Source organism: Pinus tabuliformis, chromosome 4_1, assembly GCF_031772625.1.
Source record: "Pinus tabuliformis cultivar Carrire ecotype Pingquan chromosome 4_1, CPIR1, whole genome shotgun sequence".
In the NCBI taxonomy this organism is placed as follows: Eukaryota; Viridiplantae; Streptophyta; class Pinopsida; order Pinales; family Pinaceae; genus Pinus; species Pinus tabuliformis.
The window spans coordinates 275,868,566-275,880,393 of NC_142303.1; the positions used below are offsets into that span (position 1 = coordinate 275,868,566).

The window sequence follows — 11,828 nt, forward strand, 5'->3', positions numbered from 1 at the left end:
GAATCTCGGGTTAATACAGCGTGCGTTTTCTAGAAGGACTCACCCACCCTCATTTTTTAAAATGTTTATCGCCTATGAAATCAATTGCCCGTTTTAATTTCATATATAATATATGTGTTCTGTAAATATATGTAAATTGTGAATCTCGAGTTAATACAGCACCTTCTAGAGGGACTCACCCACCCTCATTTTTTAAAATGTTTATCGCCTATGAAGTCAATTGCTCGTTTTAATTTCATATATAATATATGTAAGGTGTTCAAATGTTATTGGTAAAACATGTTTATATGGAAACATCTAAATTAGAAATCTTATAACATTATTTTGCACGATACATTACATGTAATATTTCTAAACGATTTCTTTATTTATTTATTGAGTTTTATCTAGAATGATTTCTTTCTCTTCATCTTTGTTTCTTGCTTCATGTCCCTAATGATGATTGGTGAAAGATTTATCGGAAATGTCGAACATTTCAAAATTTTTTTAACAAAGTTCCTCTAAAAACTTTTCTTCATTAAAAATCAAATCTTTTAAAATATAAACCATTTTTTAAAATGAAAAAAACATTTAATCCCTCTAATAACTTAATAAATCTGAAATTAAAATAAATCTAAACTAACATATAAAAATTAAAAATTATAATTATAATTGGACTATGCTTCTTTATTTTTGTCAAGACCGCAACACAATTAACCAAGAAACAATATAAAAAAATGCAATCTATTTTTGTTTTAATATATTTACGTATTTTTAATTTGAAAAATTGCAACGTCGTCAAATTGAAGATGGACTCATGCTAATCCTTAGTGATAGTTACAATGCAAGTTGTTTTTGTCTTAATATAAATATATAAGAACGATGGGAAATTTAAGATTGATTAGTATTAATTTGCTCTTTTTGTTTTAATATAATTATATGTTTTTAATTAAAAAATAAGAATGATGGGAAATTTAAGATTGATTGCTATTAATTTTTAATGATATTTTTTTTCATAGATCGGAAAATTATTACAAATTAATGGTCAAACTAGCAGTGAGGACTACTATCTCTAGTTGTTATTGACAAATGTAGGTTGACTTATCATGGTTATTCAACGAAAACCATGTCGTCTAGAATAACTTGCTGATGGTCCGTAAGAGGGCAGGGTTTCACTCTTACTAGAAGATTGACTAGTATTAATTCCTAGTGATAATTTTTTTCATAGGTGGGAAAACCTATTATAAATTAGTTGTCAAACCAGCAATGAGGACAACCATTTATAGCTATTATCCACAATTGTAGGCTGACTCATCACTGTTATTCAATGAAAACCACACCACTTGGAATAACTCGTTGATAGTCCGTAAGAGGGCATGGTTTCACTCCTACTAAATAACTCTAGGTCTTGGGCCTTTAACCTATGTCTGAGAAATACGAGCTCTTGGCCAAACAAAAACAGTTTTAAGAGATACTGCAAGCCCAAATTCCTATAAATAATAATTATGAAACAACATTTCCCTTATTTTAATATATTTAAATATTTTTATTAAAAAAAATTACAACGTGATGAAATCAAAGATTGACTGATGCTAATTCCTCGTGAAAGTTACACACTAATATTTTTCGAATAAGAAAAACCCAATAAAAAGAATAAATAATTATCATGATGGAATAGGGGAACATTCCTTGTGCTGGAAAATAAATAAATATCAAGATGTAAGAGGGGCACATTCCTTGTGATTGGCTCGAAACTATTCGAGAGTCAAGTGCGACCAGCGAGTTTCACACGTGTCTTCACAACCTGGAAGTGAAGTCCACACAATATTCCCCTCCCTTGCATATCTGGACACTCGTTGCTTTTGTCTGCGACTTCACCACAACTTGCATACCTACTGATTTTTCGTTCACCAAACTTATTATTAGGCCGATAGGCCTTCCATTGAAAGAGACTTTCGTCGTCTTTTTGTTTCTAACGTTGACACCTGGCGTCCACATTCAGTGGGAAATTGTTCATATGTGTCGTGCAATTTCTATTTATTCTCAGCAATTTTGAAGAACAAGTGCCACCCTTCTACTTTCCACTGACATCTGTGCGCATTTTCAAGATATTCGTCACGGTCTCCTTCAATTACTCATCATGGTCTTCATCCTTCAGACGAAATGGTAGGCATTTTTGTTATGGTTTTCGTCCTTCAGCGAAATGGTAGGCATTTCTGTTATGGTCTTCATCTTTCAGGCGGAATGGTAGGCATTTTTGTTATGGGCACCAACAATCGATGGATGTCTTCCCCTTGATGCCTTCCTCTCAATGTAGAGATGGTAAATTGCCCTTCTCTCTCAAAAGCCAAGCACTTCAACTGCAGAGATTGTCAAACACGCACAACCTTATAGTGCTCTTGTGATGGCCATTCTTCATTTGCTTATTCTTCTTATGTGTTTTGTTAATGAATTATTGATGAAGATGATGCACAGCTGAATTAGGGTATGATGGAGGTTGTTGCTCTGCTGTCCACTTCTTCATTCGAATCCTCGAGTCATATCATATCATGGAATGTAGCGATGAACCAATCATCTCCCAATCAAACGACCTTATTATCTAGAGCGATACCTAATCAGTACAGCCTTGTATTGTTGATGCAGGGTTTGCTCCATTCTCGCTGAGTTTTCTTTGCTCTGCAAAATAAATCATTTACCCATCTGCTGTGGCCATTTTTGGTTCAAAGGTTTTATCAGAGCCTTCCACCGCTGTTTGCAGGGCATTTCAAGTTCTCAGGGTGGAATTCGACCTGTCTGTTATCCGCCAGGTTGGCATTAACTAACCCTTTACCCACATTTTTTGGATCTACAAAAAGCCTTTTTAAATTTCTGTATTTCAGGCTCTGAATTGATCACGGTAGAACAATTTAGCGGTTAATTCTTCTCGGTCTTTACAGTCTGCAGCGGTAGGTTTTAGGGTTTTATTTTATGAAAAACATCTAATGCATTTTATCTTTAAATACTTGAAATCTTGTGTTGCTTATATCGCTTAAGTGTTTGGAGTAAGTCTGTTCTCTGTCTTATTTGTTTTACATTTCCTGTGCTAAAACGTGATGCAGATTCCTTCATTTCGTGGTCTAAAACGGTGTAGAAATGGCCGAGGGTCCAATGGCCGATATGTTTACAGTACAGTAGACCGCGGGTCGAGTACTGTGCTGTATGTGTGGTATTTCCATACCACCCAACGCAGCAAACATGTGTGTTAATTGTATACGAACCCAAGTGGATATCACAGAAGGTCTACAAAAACACGTAACAGTCCTTCATTGCCCTGAATGTAATTCGTATTTACAGCCCCCCAAAACATGGATAAAAGCCCAATTAGAATCCAAGGAACTCTTAACATTTTGCATTAAGAGGCTCAAGAATTTGAACAAGGTTAGGCTTGTACATGCTGAATTCATATGGACCGAACCCCATTCTAAGAGAATCAAGGTCAAGTTGCGAATACAAAAGGAAGTGCTCAATGGGGCTATATTGGAACAGGCTTACGTTGTTGAATATGTTCAGCAAGATCATATGTGTGAACACTGTACAAGGGTTCAGTCCAACCCAGATCAGTACGTGGCTGTTGTGCAAGTCAGGCAGCATGTTAGCCACAGGAGAACGTTCTTCTATCTGGAACAGTTGATTCTCAAGCACGGTCAGCTGCTCAGGTAGTCAATGTTAAACAAGTGCACGAGGGTGTTGATTTTTTCTTTGCTAATAGAAGTCATGCAGTTAGGTTTGTGAGCTTTTTGGGCAATGTGGTGCCTATTTTGAATCGCAATGACAAACAGCTTGTGTCTCAGGATTCAAAGAGCAATACATACAATTATAAGTACACTTTCTCTGTTCAGATCTACCCTATTTGCAAGGAGGATTTGATTTGCCTCCCTCCAAAGGTTGCGGCAAACTTGGGTAACTTAGGTCCCCTTGTTCTGTGCACAAAAGTGAGTACCCATATTATGCTGCTTGACCCATTTACTTCGAGGCATGCTTTTATGGACGCGAATCAGTATTGGAGGGTTCCTTTTAAGCCTCTCCTTTCAAACCGGCAGTTGGCTGAATATATTGTATTGGATATTGAAGTTGAGATGGGTTTGACTACTGTGGGTGGTATCAAGTATTTAGGAATAGGCATGTTGTATCTGCACTTGGGCATTTTCTATTTAGGAATAGGCATGTTGTATCTGCACTTGGGCATTTGCTATTTAGGAATAGGCATGTTGTATCTGCACTTGGGCATTTACCCCCGCGGTCGGGAAGGACTGGTTGCCGCCTCCTCACCCGGGTTCAAACCCTCTCGTTGCATGTATCCTGCTGCTTGCTCTAACAGCGTATATGTTGATCAAAGTTGCTCTGTTGCTCCTGCAGCATATATATTGTGCAAATCATGCTTCTGTAAATATGTACATTGCGAATTCAATCTCCCTTCTGTAAATATATGTAAATTGTGAATCTCGGGTTAATACAACGTCTTCTAGAAGGACTCACCCACCCTCATTTTTTAAGATGTTTATCGCCTATGAAATCAATTGCGCGTTTTAATTTCATATATAATATATGTGTTCTGTAAATATATGTAAATTGTGAATCTCGGGTTAATACAACACCTTCTAGAGGGACTCACCGACCCTCATTTTTTAAAATGTTTATCGCCTATGAAGTCAATTGCTCGTTTTAATTTCATATATAATATATGTAAGGTGTTCAAACGTTATTGGTAAAACATGTTTATATGGAAACATCTAAATTAGAAATCTTATAACATTATTTTGCACGATACATTACATGTAATATTTCTAAATGATTTCTTTATTTATTTATTTAGTTTTATCTAGAATGATTTCTTTCTCTTCATCTTTGTTTCTTGCTTCATGTCCCTAATGATAATTGGTGAAAGATTTATCGGAAATGTCCAATATTTCAAAATTTTTTTAACAAAGTTCCTCTAAAAACTTTTCTTCATTAAAAATCAAATCTTTTAAAATATAAACCATTTTTTAAAATGAAAAAAACATTTAATCCCTCTAATAACTTAATAAATCTGAAATTAAAATAAATCTAAACTAACATATAAAAATTAAAAATTATAATTATAATTGGACTATGCTTCTTTATTTCTGTCAAGACCGCAACACAATTAACCAAGAAACAATATAAAAAAATGCAATCTATTTTTGTTTTAATATATTTACGTATTTTTAATTTGAAAAATTGCAACTTCGTCAAATTGAAGATGGACTCATGCTAATCCTTAGTGATAGTTACAATGCAAGTTCACTTCGTCAAATTGAAGATGGACTCATGCTAATCCTTAGTGATAGTTACAATGCAAGTTCTTTTTGTCTTAATATAAATATATAAGAACGATGGGAAATTTAAGATTGATTAGTATTAATTTGCTCTTTTTGTTTTAATATAATTATATGTTTTTAATAAAAAATAAGAATGATGGGAAATTTAAGATTGATTGCTATTAATTTTTAATGATTTTTTTCATAGGTCGGAAAATTATTATAATTAATGGTCAAACTAGCAGTGAGGACTACTATCTCTAGTTGTTATCGACAAATGTAGGTTGACTTATCATCGTTATTCAATGAAAACCATGTCGTCTAGAATAACTTGCTTGCTGATGGTCCGTAAGAGGGCAAGGTTTCACTCTTACTAGAAGATTGACTAGTATTAATTCCTAGTGATAATTTTTTTCATAGGCGGGAAAACCTATTATAAATTAGTTGTCAAACCAGCAGTGAGGACAATCATTTCTACCTGTTATCCGCAATTGTAGGCTGACTCATCATCGTTATTCAATGAAAACCACGCCACTTCTAGGCTCACTCATCATCGTTATTCAATGAAAACCACGCTACTTGGAATAACTCGTTGATAGTCCGTAAGAGAGCAAGATTTCACTCCTACTAAATAACTCTGGGTCTTGGGCCTTTAACGTATAAATACGAACTCTTGGCCAAACAAAAACAATGTTAAGAGACACTACAAGCCCAAATTCCTATAAATAATAATTATGAAACAACGTTTCCCTTATTTTAATATATTTTAATATTTTTATTAAAAAAATTTAGAAGTGATGAAATCAAAGATTGACTGATGCTCGTGAAAATTACACACTAATACTTTTCGTATTAGAAAAACCCAATAAAATAAATAAATAATTATCACGATGGAACATTCCTATTCCTTGTGCTGGACAATAAATAAATATCAAGATGTAAGAGGGGCACATTCCTTGTGATAGGCTCGAAACTATTCGAGAGTCAAGTGCGATCAGCGAGTTTCACACGTGTCTTCACAACCTGGAAGTGAAGTCCACACAATATTCCCCTCCCTTGCATATCTGGACACTCGTCGCTTTTGTCTGCCACATAACCACAACTTGCATACCTACTGAGCTTTCGTTCACCAAACTTAGTATTTATAATTATTTTGTAAACTTCAACCAACAACCAACGGCTATCTTCAGAACCAGCAAAGAAAATAGAAAAATTATAAATTTATTACAATTAATTAATTTTGTTAAAAAAATTTAATGAAAAATAATAACGGTGATTTATCGTTATTTATTAAAATTTCAATTATAAAATAATTTTATTTGAAGGTTAATTTGAAAGTTGATATAATTTAGATGATAAACTTGTTTACATAATATTGAAGGATTATGTTTTCAATATTACAAATTAAAAATAAATTATATAAATTATGTTTTCAATCTTACACATTAAAAATAAATTATATTGTTTTTTTGTTGGTTTGATTTATGAGATTATATTTTTAAAAGTTTTTTTAATCTAAAGAGGTGTATATAAGTCCAGAAAGAAAGCTAAAATACAAAAGTTTATGACAACTAATGATTGAATATGCTCTTTGAAAGGACGGTTTAAGGAAGACCATAAACTAAGTGAAGTAGCAGAAAACAAAGTCTTTTATTGATGGTAGTTCAAGGTTGACCACCAACTTTGGAACTATACTCGAAGCTACTCGTGGAACAACTCCAAATATGGATAGAAGTTGAAGTCTTCTGCAAAATGGAAGTGCTCCCTCATGATGCTTTAGGGATGACCACAAACTGAGGAAATGGGTAACCAAAGTTGAAGTATTCTACTAGTGGTGGTTTAAGGTTGACCACAAACGAAATTATGCTCGTTGAACATGAGTTTGTCTCTAGCTACAACTTTGACTCTAGCATTGGCTGACTTCGTCTCTAGGCTCTAGTTGTAGTCTTTCGTGCAAGTTGTGGCTTAGGATCACTTCATATGTCTTTGAAGCTAGTAGCTGACTATCAGTTTCTGATCGCAGAGCTAGCCTGCAAATCCCAGAATCTTATGACAACTATTTATACATCTCAGCTTTTTGTTCAAATCAAATCCTCAATGTCCATTTACATGCGGAAGCAAATATCTTGTTCAAAATCTTTCACCATTTGTTTCAACATTTTCATTAAAAGCCATGAAATTATATCAATTCAAAATTTACTTCTCTTCAATCAAATTCATGCTTTGAATCCTTCAAGCAAACCCAATGATAATATGAGTTCAAATATTCCTCAACTGGAATAAATTTCATTCATAATTCTGGTCTATGCACTTATGCCCCTTTCTATGTAGAATTCGTAACATTCTATATTTAATTCAAATCAAGCTACATAACAAGATTTCGATTTGAGCTTAATACAAATTCAAGTTCCCATTTGATAAGTGCACTTTACCAATTTACTTGCCCATGACAGTTCCTATAAAAAACTTAGAATTTGATCAATCATACATGTCCATCCGACAATGGATACAAATTGTGTTCAACTTCAACGATCTGGCATATGTATCAGTTCTTACAACTTCTAAATGTGTTCAAAAACTTAACACATTACACTTGAGCTGTATGAATACTGCTTCACAATACTGACAACATTTAAAACTCAGCGCAGAGCCTACTTACTCTTCAAAGCATCAATACACTTACCATTAACGCTGTGCTTACTCTGCGTTAACCATTTATGACAACCCAAAATCAAAGGAACAACGTCCTGCTCACATTCATCAACTGGCGCTTCCCACATTTTATCAGATTCGAATTGGTTTGTTTAATGCCGCACTTCTGGTTTATACAATCCACCATCATTCTGCCTGTACATTGCATTTTCACGCTTCTGTACTAATATTCATTACAAAGAACTTTCAATCGATGGATATCAAATCATCATCGATTCGATGCTCTTCCTTCCACAGTAACCACAATAAAACCGTGGTTAATTTCAACGATTACCACTCTCCGTTCACAAATTTTGGAAATCGTTATACTCTTCTTCGACCCTTGAGATCATCGCTATTATCATTTCATAATTCTCTCTATCGAATTCAATTAATTACAACTGGAGTTTCTGCTTTCAAATATAAATTAACCAGAATCTGATGTTTCTGGCATTCTCAAAAGCCCATCGATTCTTCAATACAGATTTAAAATTTTCCAGTTCAATTGAATTAAGGCTCTTATACAAAATCGATATCACCATTTACCTTTCAATCGATATCACCGTTTACCTTTCAACCGATTGCTCCTCTATTCAACGCAGACTTTTGCTACTTGACATTCCAAACATAAGTCGAATTATCTAATTCTGGATTGTTGTGCTTGAAAATCGATCCACAGATCTGAGATTATTAACCATTGGTTCTTCTAATGCGGACAAACCTTACAATCTGAAACGCTTTCCAATACCAATTAAAACCTCTTCACAAATTAATATTGCAATTAATCGATTAAAACTTTTGTATCGATTTCCATATACATTGTCGAACCATTTAAATGGGAACAACGTTCAACATAATCTTAATTTGCAGGCAGAATATCATTTAATGAGAATAGCGCCCTATCATATGCTTCAGCCCTTCAATGCTATATTCTTATACATACAATCTGTCAATGCTCTATACACAGTGAATCGACTTCTTCCCAATTGGTATTTAAAATCTTAAATTGCACTGAACTTCGGTTTCATTTCAATTACAGAAAATGAACGCAAATCCACCAATAAAGCTTTAAACACAGCTTCAACCACAATTAATAAAAAAAATACTTACAATCCTGGTTTGGCCTGATATTCGTAATCTATGGCCCTTACAAACTGCCCGAAGGCATCCAATCAGAAAAACCCCTCACTCTCTACTAACTCAATGTCTTGTTCTCTCAAAACCCCTTCCTATTTATACAATTTTAAAAAATGGTCTAATTAAATGCTCAATCCCCTTAATATCTCAACAAATCCCTAAATCTCTCAACATCCCTAAAAGATAGATTCTCATCCCTAAAACTTAGAAACTAATTCCAACTTAGGCTCTCTCATTAATTCTAAATAATCTAGAAACTAATTTCTCTCACATTTACAATTTCTCACAAATAATTAATTAATCACTCAAAATAATATTAATATTTACATGAAATTTTAATATTTCTTCAAAACATGAAACCCCCTAGCTTAGGTAAAATACAAGGTGTTTTTCAGAGATGATGCTCCTGCATCAAACTTCCCATGTAAGAAAATTCATGACCACCTGGTCATAAGTCTGGATATTTCCTCCTAGATCCCAAATTTTGTTTTGCAAGTTATCATCAATTTTTGCTGTCGTATGTTGCTTTTCTCCAGGTCTCCATATCTTATGCTGTCTTGCTCCACTAGCTGCACTTTCACAACCTGTCTCCGTCTTCATTTTGCTGTTGTTGCTGCTTCTCCTTGTTCCTGTTGATGTCTTCCTCTGAGACACTTTCGACATGATTCTTCTGATTAATTCAATTTCCTTGTCCAATAAATCTTCAGGCTGCTGATTTTTTGCTGCCTGCTGAGCTAAGATGGCTTGCTCAGTTTTTACTCTCTCTATCTGTACTGTCACTTGCTGACTTCTTGCTTCTATGCTTGTTTCCGTTCTTACCTTCTCATTTCTTACTGCCACCCAATCATCCATGCCCTCTTGTCTTCTACAACGGAAAACTTCTTCTCTGTCTTCTCCTATCAGCAACTTATTGGACTGATACATGTACTTCTTTTTGCTATCTTCATCACTCTGCATCTGCAATTCCCAATTCTGAAATTGAGATTCTTTCTGCACTGAATTTTGACTGTTCAGCATCCTTTCCAGTAGCATAATTTCCTCCTCCCATGGATTAGAAATTTCCATAGAATTCTTGTCTTCCTTCATTTGACTGCTCAACTGAGTCAGATGTTCTTCAATACCTGCAATAACACCTGCATTCACAAAACACTTGTTAAAACAAAAATCATAAGGCATCAATGCCTCACTTCCCTCTGCCAGCGCCTCAGTATGCTGTTCTAAATATTTCATCTCAATCAGCACATTAGTATGCTGTTCTAAATATTTCATCTCAATCAACACATCAGTATGCTGATTCTCTCTGCCCAAAGAATCCTTTAAAGAATTCTCAAGACTGTTAATCAGTCCTTCCTTCACACCATCTGTCTCCATGATGTCCTTCTTCTTTTGTTTATTGTAATGAACTCTTTCTTCTGCCATCTCCTTGTCATACTCTGAATTCTTCAACAAATATTCTAGCAATGCAATTTCTCTATGACATTGCTGAAGCATAACATCACCATCACTTACAGTCCCTGCATTCATACACAAATCTTCAGTTTGAAAATCACAAAGTTCAACAGTCTCAATTGTTGGTTTATATACCAGCTCTTCACGCTGATCCTCTTCTTCATTCACAAGAACTCCCTTTTGTACTGCAACAACTTCAAGTACAAACACATCGTTGCTTTCTTCTTCTGAGTATTTATCTCCTGAAAGAGTCTTTTCCATACTTGTGACAGCTTCACAAGATTGTGCATCCTCCTCAGTAAAACCTGTAATCACATCACAATTGTCAGCTGTAAAAACACAAGAGTTCACATTATCCAGCTGATCTGGATCTGCCCAATAGTTCAAGAAATCATCAATGATCTCCTCCTCTGTTTCATCAATGGAAACCTCCTCTTCCAACTCAGCTGCTCTGAGTTGCATACATCTCAACTGTACATCTATCATCTGCTCGAACTTCTTCAGCTCTTCCATTAACTGCATGTTTATCTGTCGATCTCTTTTCTGTTGTAGCTTCTGCCACTTCACTTTCTTTCCCTTCAGTGGAAAGATCCATCCTCTATTCTGGTTTTCCTGCTCTTGCAGCCATTCTTCTAGTACCTGCAATTGTACCTTTATTACTGCAATCTCTCTTTCTCGGACCTCATCAGTCATCTCACCTCTGTGGCATTCCTCTGAACCTCTTCTCTGATCCTCCATGATCATCTTCTCCATGAGTTTCTCACTCACCATGAGTTGCACTAGCCTCTATGACAACAATCTCCCTTGCTGCCCCTTACCTCACCAAGCTCTCCTCACTCAGTCTTTTGGTAAGTACTGGTTCGCTGCCTCTGGAACCTCTTGAGCACTCCTCTGCTCTCTCTAGGCTATCTCTTCAACTCACTTCCTCTTCAGGACACTGCAACTGTCCTCCCTATCCAGCCTTCAACTGAATCTCAGGTTCACTTCCATCATCTTCTCTGCAACCATAAACTTCAATCATAAATTTCAAATCAAAAAATCATCTCACCTTTAAGATCTTGCACGATCTTGTCTCCATTCACTTCTGCCATCCTGTTCACTGCATTTGTGTAGCTTGCATATCAAATTTAAAACTCTGATGTTCCTCTCAATCATTCATCATACATTCAAAGAAACACACTTTAGTTTTCAGCAAAACTTTCTGTCTTCATTCAGAAAACAAACACCGTTTCAATTTCAACAGAGCCAGGCTCT

General features: G+C 35.1%; 1 pseudogene; it reads left to right on the top strand.

The window, feature by feature from the left end:
- The first annotated feature begins 3,111 nt into the window (after positions 1–3,111).
- On the top strand, positions 3,112–4,457 carry LOC149175332 (uncharacterized; annotated as a pseudogene).
- Positions 4,458–11,828: the final 7,371 nt, after the last annotated feature.